The 8,511-nt window shown below is 39.3% G+C and overlaps 1 protein-coding gene across 1 annotated transcript in view; it reads left to right on the top strand.

Annotated features, from left to right (window-relative positions):
• Nucleotides 1-6: 6 nt before the first annotated feature.
• The window catches only part of TLK1 (tousled like kinase 1), a 134,647-nt gene continuing 126,142 nt past the window's right edge, over nt 7-8,511 (top strand). Inside the window, exon 1 of the mRNA XM_019554128.1 lies at nt 7-153. The gene's annotated coding sequence lies outside the window, so the exon portion shown is untranslated. The remainder of the gene's footprint in view (nt 154-8,511) is intronic.

Genomic DNA, 8,511 nt, shown 5'->3' on the forward strand with positions numbered 1-8,511 from the left:
TGAGTGTCCAAAGTAGCAGTGGAAGTTTGGAGGGGCCGCCATCTTGGTCCCGGCTCTCCACGTCCCCATCGAGCCTGCCGGGCTGCTCCGCGGCGGCGGCCGCGGCCTCGGCCCTCCCCGGCGCGCCGCCCGCCAAGCCGCCCAAGGACGGAGGTAAAGAGCAGCTGTGCTGGGAGACCATCTCTGCACAGGCAGGCGGGCGGGGGTCGGGGCAGCGGGGCTGGGCCTCCCTTTCTCTTCCCCTTCCCCTCGGGGGCGCCCGGGAACCTCTGCCGCGCGGGTGTGCGGAGGTCCGTGTCCGTCCCCGCCCGCAGGCCCTGCCCGTGGGGATCCTCGCGGCCGGCGGGGCCCTGCCTCTCGCCTCCCGGGAGAAGTGTCTCGCTGGCTGCCGGGGCTGGTGCCTGTGGCTGTTGTTGCTTCACGAAAAGAGTCGGGTACTTTTGGTATCGTGGAGGTGGAGCGGGGGGAAGCGCCGAGCCTGGGGCTGCGCTCAGCCCTCCCCACAGGCCGGGGCCGGGGGTGAGCCGGCGCGGTGGGAGGCAGGAGTGACAGGACACCTTCAGCCTCCCCCTCCCCCAATGACTGCAACTTTCTCCTTTCCTCCATCACATCTTAGCTGATAATGTTTCTCTCCTCCCTCCCCTGCTCCTCCCCTCTTGTGTTCGGAGAGAGCAGGGTGTTGTGGGTGTTTGCAGGGAATAGCTGTATGAAGGTTATGAGCAAACAAGTCTTCTCTCTCTCTCTTTTTTTTTTTTTGATTCCCTTTCAGTTATTGTCCATTTTTCGGCCTTGCCGCAAGATGTAGCAATTAGGCAGCGAGTGACATGCTCATGCCTTTTTATTTGGCTGAAATAACTCCTGGCTGAATGGCAGTTCCCACTAGAGGAGAACTTTTATGTACAAATGCATGCATTTGTAAAGTGATAAATATGCATGTTAAGCAGATGGATTGTTCTACTTGGGGTTTTTTTTGTGGGTAGGGAGTTGTTTTGGGGGTTTTTTTGTTCTTTTTTTTTTTTTTTTTTTTTGCTGTATTGATTGCCTCAGGCTTTTGAATGCCCTCCTCCGTTTTCTGCTGCGTTGCGTAGAAAACACAGGTAGCCACATTGAGAACTTCCAAACTTAAAATAGCCTAATAGTATCTTAGAGAGAAACCGGATATCTTTGATCAGGAGACACTTAGGTAGTGTTACAGGTAGAAGCTGTTTGTTTTTTCAGTTTTAAGACATGGCAATACAGGTTCCAGCCTTTAAAGTGTATGAGGAGCTTTGTGTCCTCAGTTCCCATGCCAGTAGTTGTCAGACTTGCATCACTCCTTGTCACTTTTGCACACGCTCCTAGCGATGAGATTGGCATGAATATGCTCTAGAAAATACTTCGAAAGGTTGGAATTGTGGTATATGTTAAAGACGAGTGAAGTGGCAGGCATTTTGTGCATTCTGTCTCAGAAAACGAAGCTTTGAAAAAAGGAAGACAGCTCTGTATGTAATTGGCTTGGACTAAGTTTATTAGGTTTAGCTTTCTGTTTAATTCTAAATACAGAGGTCTGTGTAATTCTTAGAATTACAATATTGATTATAGTACATCTTTTATTTATGCTGTGTTCTTGGATGTTTGTTGTTCTTGGAACATGCACTTCAAAATAATTTAAGATTTATGTTTGTAACCCTTTTTAAATAAGCCAGCTGCATTACTAGTGCTCTATAAACACCCTTGATATGTGCACCAAAATACAATTTCATATTTACATATAACTTAAAGTGGGGTAATAATAATTATTTTATGGCTACAATAATGTAATTTGTGCAATTCGGCTTAAGCAGTCAGAGCAACCACACAACCCTGCTGTATGCTTCACATGACAACCTGCAGCATTTGCCTATTGTATTAGTTTATATCCACTGTGCAGAAATGTAAGGCTGTGCTTCTGCCCCCTAACAATCATGGGGGTCCTTTGTTTCTATTTGAAAAGAATGTAAGATATAAACAACCTTTGGATTTACGGTTTTCATGTCTACTCATGAGATATTAATAGCACACCTTGGCTTAAAGATAAGGAGACTTGCATGCAGAAAGCTGTTTGCATCCAAGTAACATACTCTAAAATATAAATTAGCTGTTCATGGTGTAAGAATGACCTAGCATTCTTCTTGAATTTTGAATGTCAGTATGTTCAAAAAATGACTAATGGTTTAAAATATCCATTAGGGTAGTATATTCAGATGTGTTTTTTCTCATTGATTAGTACCTTTAGTACTCAGTAGTGTTAGTTGCTTGCTTGCCTTGAGTAGAGTGTGGACACGTGCCCTTACTAAATTAAAGGATTGTTTACATTTTATGTATGTTTCCATTAATGTCTATAATATATTTGGTGGATAGTACATTGAGATATGGTACACGGGAGGGAGTTTAGGGCCTAGTTCTGCCCTCTTGATATGTTCATGTAACTCCCAGTGACTTTAGTGGGAGTTGCAGCTGTGTGTTTGAAGATAGCATAAGCCCTGTATTGGGCCTGCTCTGCATATTGTAGTTTATCCATCTTTTGTATGATTCACTTTGAGAGTCTAGCTTGAAGTTTTAATACTCTAGTAACAAGATATAAAAAGCCTGATGCTTGTATTTAAGAAGATCTAGACACATTTTTCTAAACTGTTGCGCAAACTTTTGTAACATGAAAAGAAAGCTATTTGATATGTAACTGTCTCCAGAAATCATAAGAAAGTAGTAACCCCTCAGTATTGGTTGTTAAGTAGCAGTTTAGGAAGTGTGGGACCTAACAAAACAGAAAGTGAAGGAAACTAATGGGTGGGGAAAGGAGAGGAGACAAGATGACACATGGTTTTACTGAAAACAGAGATGCATATTTCTTGTCTTTCTGCTTCTGGGTGTGTTCTAGAAGTTGTGGCTTACATCTAACTGCTTTAGCCTTTCTTTGTAAGGTGTTTAACATTCTTATCTTTCTTTGTATTTGTGTAATGATATTTATATCAATACACTTTAATATTATTTACATTTATCAAACCTTAACTTTATTTAAGACTATATTGAAATTCATGCATACAGGAAAGAGTTATCACATGATATTTGGTTTCTGATGTGCATAATTGTGCACCTTGTTGCAATATTGTATACTACTGTGTATGAAAGTAACTTGTATGTAGGGCAGTCAATCATTTATGGCAGTAAATATCCCATTAAAATATAGGAAAAACTGTTAGGGGGTGTTATTTTAGGTGTAGTGTATTGCTATATAGCTAAAACTTGTTTCATAATATAGATAGCAAATCAGAGTTCTGGCTGTATGGGCAGCTTTGTTTTTTAAATGCCTTGAATTTTTAAATGCTTTAACTATATGACTAGCATTTTAGTGTAGGCCTTTTATTAGATTACCTTATTCTATGTGAAGGAAGAGGTTTTTGGTATGCAGGTATTACTTCCAAGTTATACAAAGACTGAGGATGATGGGATATATTTGAAAATCTTACCTTGCTTTTATCCTTGCTTGCATAACATGTTTGTTAGTTAAGTGCTTTGCAAATGGTAGTTTGTTGCTGTGTATGCTCTTGATTATGAGAGCATCAAAAAAACCAAAAGGGCAAATACTGTTCTAGCATAACTGTATAACTGAAAGTCAACACCGTAATTAAGTGCAATGTGTTCCAAAATTAAATGCATACGAGTATTAGAAAGTAGAATCAATTGCATCAATTTAAATGCATGTAACTTTGCAAAGCAAGACACTTGAGGAGTTAATGTAAAGGTACCAGCAAACGTTGACAATCAGTTTTATCTACAAATATTAAAATATAGTATTTATTGTTTATAGACACAGACTTACATGCTATATTATGTCTACACAAATGTGAGGAGACAATTCTTCATCAGAAGAGGTCACAGTCTTGGAAAAGTTCCTAAATGTATGTTTGTCCCACAGATGCTAGACATAGTATACAAACACGCAGATGGAGAGACAAATGTGAAAACTACCTGGTTAGAGTGGTTCCTTGTATACATTAAATCTTAAGTTACATGATGCTTGGGAAATTTTCAGTTGCATGTGTTAATTTTTGTCCTATTGTTATTGCCCAAGCTTAAACGTGAAACTGAGCATTTATATAAACTGCTAACCAGTAACTCCTCAATAAGTTCAGGATTTCTTGCTGCTAATGTGTGTTTGAAGACTTGGAGCATTGCATTTCTCATAGAAGTGGCCAGTTGCTGCAAGCCAGTGCAAGAAATGTGGATCATTCAAATTTTGAGGTGGTACAGTGCTTTAACTTTGTTTTAAAATTGGAATGAATATAACGGTGATTTAAAAAATGGAGATGGCGCTTTGTTACTTAAGTTGAGTATAATATGGGTAGGTGCTGTTTGAGGTTCCCTAATGGGTTCAGATTCTGACCTGCAGCATTATTGGTGTTCCTGTTACCAGATACTGTTCAGCACATAGATGCTCATGCTAGATTGGTTGATTGTTTTGTGATGTGTACAAATGAGGAAAGGATCAAGGTAACCAAAATCACTGTTAGGTGTATCCTTATTTAGAGTTTGAACTTAGTTTTCCAGGAAGACTGTAGTGTGATCTATTGTATTGCACAGAATACAGCAAATGTGATGCTTGATTACTTTAGTTTTTCTTTTAACTTGTCTGTCACGGAATTTCCCACCAGACTTTTCTTGTCTTAAGAAGAAATGAAATAGGAGTTTTTTTAGTTTCTATTAATTTCCAAAACAAATAATGAATGTAGCTCTTCTGTCTGTTGCATCTTTCTTATGTTTCCACTTAATAGTTTTGCTTTCTCTCAGTACCAAGCAGTAGACAACTTGCTTTTTTGTAATAGCGCTCTCCTGCAGTTTTTGGCAGCATCAGTTTGGAACTTGCTCAATATCAGATAATCCTAACTAGTTGCAACATACTGTTGCACATGCCCTTAGGAAAGACGACTATACATATGTTTATGCATGCTCATGCTCAAAGATAGGTACAGAATGCACCTATTTTCAGTATGCAGTGGAGAATGTGGAAAGTTGTCAGGCTTTTAGAATCCAGGGCACTTTTTAAAATTCCTGACCATTCAATTATACATCATTTGGTATATTTATTTCCATACTAAGGCCTACAGTTTTCAGCTTCTTAATCAACATGCTCCTTGGTTCAGTCCATCATAGCTGACCAGCAGGGTCATAGTTGCACTGAGTTCAAGAAGCAATCTTAACGATTATTTTTGACTCCACTCTAAAATCTACATATACATAAGCGGTGACCTCAAAATTGGTAACTAACATGTGATTCTGAGGCAGAATATTTTGTAAAATATTAAGAACTTGAATTAGAACTCTGCAATACAAGAATTATCGGTTTGAAGGACTCTGCAACAAAAATGGGGAGGAGGAAGGAAAAGGAAGAACTTACTTCATTGGAATACCCTCACTGAGAAGCATTGCTCAGAAGCAGAAGTTTTAGTTGATTTTTTTTAAATTTGAAATATTATCATTGAAACTTTTGGTTTTTTTTTTAATTGGTTTCTAACCCTTTTTCCTTGCAGAGATTGATTACAATATAAAGTCCATTCTTCCTTTCACCTCTGAAATCCCCATTTGTCTCATTGTTTTTGCTGCTTCCTAAACTAAGGAAGAGTTCCAGGGTATATGAGTACATGACCCTCAGCAATCAGGGTTCCTGGGGTTTATAGGATGGAGTCAGGGGAAAGGAGGATGTTAACTATCCCCCAACAAAGGATTATGTGGATTTAAGGTACCTCATCATGGAGGGGATTAAATGACTTGTGTTATAGAGGGTCAATTAGGTTCCTAAGATTGATAGGGTGAGGAGAGGGAATATGGATGCTTTTGGTAGGTGGGTAGGATGGATATATTTAAAGTGATTGTTACTAGTTTTAATTATGAGATACATTATTAAGTTGGAAACATTGATTTAAGATGTATTTTTTAAAATTTGTGATGCTTATTTTCCTGAAAGGAAAGTTAATTCACATTATTTGGTATAATTTGGCACTACTGCTTGTTAACCAGGAGAAAATGCATTTAAGTAGTTATTCAGAGTCTTGATTTTTACATTTTCAATGATCTTTAATGCATTTCTTAATTTTTACACATGACATAAAGTTGTATTTGGATGGAAATTTGGAATTGATGACAATTATTTTTATTAGCTAAGTAGAACTACTTTAAATGTCCTGGTTTCAAAACACAGGAGCATAGAACTGGAAGGGGCCACCTGCATAATTAGATACAGTCCTTCATGACTGTAGATGACCATTAATAGATGATTAGTCCAAGAACAACTATCATGTAATAATAAATTAAAGATTTTTATTTCCAATAATCTTATGATTTTAGTACCAATAGTCCCCTTCCCTCCCTGCCATCTCTCTCCCCGCCCCGCCCCGCCCCCCCCAGCCCAGAGGACCAAATAAAGAGAGTTGGGTTGCCCAGGACACCATCAATGTGTTGGGCCCTTGCAGTGGAGGGGAAAAGCACCTGTGCTTCAGCATTTAGGAAGTCAGCATAACTAAAGTTCAATTCATGCTATAATTTTGTAGTGTGGATGCAGTTCTGTTGGCATAGAGATACCTCCCACCAGTATGGGTTATGTCTTTTTTTTCTTGCTAGTATAGCTATGCACTAACATAAGGCATCTTATATCAATATAGCTGCATCCATAAGGGAATTATACTGCTTTAATTGTACTCATCTAGTTTCAAGTGAAAAAAATTTTGAGGTAGACACATTCAGTAGTCCTTTGGATTCTTGTTAGAACAAACATTTGTTGTGTCTTAAAACAAGCTTAGGTATAAGAATGTCATAGCAGAATATTGTGATGTCAGTCCATTTAACTGTATTGTACTATGCATTTTCCTCATTAAGACAAAAAAAAATCTAATGTCTTGGTGGCAGACATTGTTTCATCCAGTTAATGTAAAGGTAATCTAATCTGCAAGTATCTTTCAAAATAAATAATCCTGATAACTATTACTATCATGTGCCACTAGATAAAGTTTAAAGGGCATTCTGTTGTGTTTCCTGTGGTAGATTCCCTATTCCCTTTTCTTGACATAAATTCAGCATGCATTTTATTAGCATGTTCAAATAAACTACCTTTGCGTCTGCCTAAAAGAATACTGTCAGTGACTCTCATTGCTTGGTATCATTGTAATTGTTGTGGAACTTCAAGTACTTTTAGATGCTTTGTAGGTATTCTGAATATCTGGACATATAATATAGATGCTTGTGGCACAATGTTGTATGACTAGCTTTTTGTTGGGTTTCCAATATATGCTTACACTTCTCTGGTAACCAGAGAAGTACTGTGCAGAAAGACTGACTGGTGAGAGAGTGCAAATCCCCTTGATACAAGTCTTGAAGATTAGTTACAAAATGGATGTATATGCATGCATACACACCACACAGCAGTCTAAAAGAACCAGTGGTTCTCTGGTTTAAGAATTGATGAGGCCAAATCTTCCTGCCTAATGCCCCAGCATAGTTCTACTCACTACCCATTTCTCAACAGTTCCCCAGACTCTGTCCCAACCTGTTATATCTTCAGCTGCACAGCTGCCTCCTTGCTGGTTTGATCTCCCTCTTTCTCTTAGCTCTACAGTAGGTTAACTCAGCTACATGCTTTTCTTTTAGCCTCAGCTGTTCTGGACTCTTATCTGTGGCCAGCTATCAGACCTTTTCACTTTGCCTTCTTGCAGCTTGCACATACTAGTCTTCAGACAATTTTCAATACTTTTGTGCCCTCATGTCTACTTCTTGATCAGTCAGGACCCAGGGACAATCTGTTATCTTGTTAACAATTTGGATCCCTGCCCAGAATGACTTCAGTCAAGGTCTTTCTCTTCAAATCATTCTGAATAGAAATAGTGGGAGAGGAAACATCCAATAATAATGAATTGGCAATTACTGTAATCCTGCTTTTTATATATACAAGATGATCAGAACACATGGTCAAATATATATATGTTTGATCATGTGCTCTGATAATAGAACTGTGTCCTAGTGTGTGTTCCAAAATTTGCGTACTTGTGGTATGCAGGTTCAAAAGGTTAAGGACCTGTTTATGCATATTCCCTGATTTGTGTCCTAAAAGACTAAATTTGAAGGGGGTAGGGGGTGTAAAATCTTTGTGTCACTAGGCCTCCCTCCCAGACTTTCACACTTGGTAGGCATACATGGGTTGTGGGAGACAGTTGCAAAGGGTCATTGGGAGGTCAGCACTCACTCTGTCTTGAGCCAAGGCCTGTAGTAGGGCGGCCTGCAGATTTTAAGTGGAAAGCAAGCCCAGGGAGACGCTAGACCAAAGCCATGTTTTAAAAGTCTTGCTGAGTCCTGTAAAACCTCCTCCAGTAAAATACAGCTGAAGCCATTCTGTCAGCAGAACTAAGAGCTGAAATCCATGAGTGGCTAGCAAACAGCTTAGCAGCTGAAAATGCTGAACTGTCTGACTTGCAGCTCGGAATCTGAAGATTTACTGTTGTTTTTGCA

Source organism: Crocodylus porosus, unplaced genomic scaffold (genome assembly GCF_001723895.1).
Source record: "Crocodylus porosus isolate Cpor-Errol unplaced genomic scaffold, CroPor_comp1, whole genome shotgun sequence".
NCBI lineage: Eukaryota > Metazoa > Chordata > Crocodylia > Crocodylidae > Crocodylus > Crocodylus porosus.